Source organism: Penaeus monodon, chromosome 5 (assembly GCF_015228065.2).
Source record: "Penaeus monodon isolate SGIC_2016 chromosome 5, NSTDA_Pmon_1, whole genome shotgun sequence".
NCBI classification, from domain to species: Eukaryota; Metazoa; Arthropoda; class Malacostraca; order Decapoda; family Penaeidae; genus Penaeus; species Penaeus monodon.
The window spans coordinates 24,694,152-24,696,651 of NC_051390.1; positions in this window are offsets into that span (position 1 = coordinate 24,694,152).

Genomic DNA, 2,500 nt, shown 5'->3' on the forward strand with positions numbered 1-2,500 from the left:
CACATTGGTAATATTCTTTCATAAGATAATATATATATTTTCTGCTTGGTGTATTTAGTGTCTAGAATCTACAAAGGGAGATTTTCTTGTATTTGGATGAAATACAAGTTGTATTTATGTCTAGGAACGAATAAATTTATAAATAAAGATCTGGCTGACATCGGTGAATGCTCAGTGGTATCTTGACTGAAAGGTAACGAAGTAAAATAAATAACTTACACAGCTTCTTTGGTGTAGAATAGGACATGGTTTAAGAACAAAGCGTTTGATTATTTAGAAATGACACGCAGAATATTTGGCAGAAACACAGTCATCGTGTAAAATACTACTGCAAGAGTCCTCATCCAGACCTCTCCATATTTAATAGCCGAGACCGTCTATGTTAGTTCATTCTTTCATCTAACAGATCTAGCAACATTTTAAAGGTCATTTGGGGACAATAATCTTTAAATGTCTTTTTATTTTATGTTGGTTTACGTCCGTATCCTGGAACTGGGCGTAGATGTACATATGACGTCACAGGTAAACAGGCGGTCGTAAAAGACGCCTGTAAAATGGGCGAAGTGTGAACCGGCCTCATGTCTCTGTACTTGTTGGAGAGAGAGAGAGAGAGAGAGAGAGAGAGAGAGAGAGAGAGAGAGAGAGAGAGAGAGAGAGAGAGAGAGAGAGAGAGAGAGAGAGAGAGAGAGAGAGAGAGAGAGAGAGCCTGCCGGAGGAAGACAGAAAAGACAGGCAAATAGAAACAGAAATACACACACACGCAAATCGAGAAACACACACACACACACAAAAAAAAAAAACGGAAAATACAAGAATACAAGAAAGCAACTTAGAAAAAGACCAAGAAGCAAAGCACAGGCCTTAGCGGCAGGCAGCAAAGAGTACCCCTTAAGGGCGCACTCACACCCTGGCACCTCCTTCGTGTTTATAGGCTCTGAGGTGCTGGACCAACATTCAGCCGAGATGTTTTCCCGCAGTGAAGGCGATTCTCTCCCCCCCCCCCCTCTCTCTCTGTCTGTGTGTCTGTCTGTGTGTCTGTCTCTGTCTGTCTCTCTCTCTCTCTCTCTCTCTATCTATCTATCTATCTATCTCTCTCTCTCTCTCTCCCTCCCTCCCTCCCTCCCTCCCTCCCTCATCCCCCCCATCTCTCCCTCTCTCTATGTCTCTCCCTCTTTCTCTCTCTCTCTCTCTCTCTCTGATGATTAGTAGTTGTATAAATGCTAGTATTTGTATTGTTTATCATAATATAATTAATATCATTACAGTTACTATCATCATTATGATTTCAGCATTCTCACAACTGCTGTTATTACCATCAATATGATTTTGATTATCAGTGTGATTATCATTATCTTTATCGTTATTTTTTTCATCATCATCATCATCACCATCATCATTATCATTATTATTGTTACTATTACTGTTACTATTAATGATAATAATAATAATTATGATAGTAATAATAACACTTATTATTATTGTTATTATTATTATTATTATTATTATATTATTATTATTATCATTATCATTGCCATTTCATTTTCATTGTCTTTATCATTATTACCATTATCATTATAGTAATAATAATAAAATTTATTATTATTATTGTAATAGTAATGATAATGATATTTATTATTATTGTTATCATTATTATCATTATTGCTATTATCATTATTATTATAATTATTATCATTGTCATTTAATTTTCATTGTTATCATCACTATTACCATTATAGTAAATAATAATAATTATTACTATTATTATAACAGTAATGATAATAATATCTATCATTATTGGTATCATTATCATTATTGCTATTATCATTATCATTATAATAATAATAATAATAATAATAATAATAATAATAATAATAATAATAATAATGATAATAATAATAATAGTAATAATCAATAATAATAAATAATAATAATATTAAAATCATCATTGATATTATAATGATTATTATTATCACTATTATCATTATCAACATTATTATTAACATTATTACTATTATTATCATTATCATTAATATTATCATTGTTATTATTATCATTATCTATTATTATTATTATTATTATATTATTATTATTATTATTATTATTATTATTATTATTATCATCATTACTATTACCACCACTATCCTAACAACTATCATCATCATTAATAATAATGAAAAAAAAAATAATATAGACCTTGATATAGGGGAATGCAGTGGATATATCAAGTAATATCTGCAACATGTGTTTTAAAGCTATCATCGCCCTCTGTTGGATTTGCTTTCGTAAATCTTTGAAAGTAATTAAGCAAAACAAAACAAAAATCCACAGCGGTTAAAAATAGCTCTATTATTTGCGTCTATAACCGTATGTGAAAATGCATCGAATATTTATTATTATCATTGTTATTATTATAATATATAATTATTATTATTATTATTATTATTATTATTATCTTTTTTTTTGACATAAATAAGCTTAGAAAATAGTAAAATAAATAAAT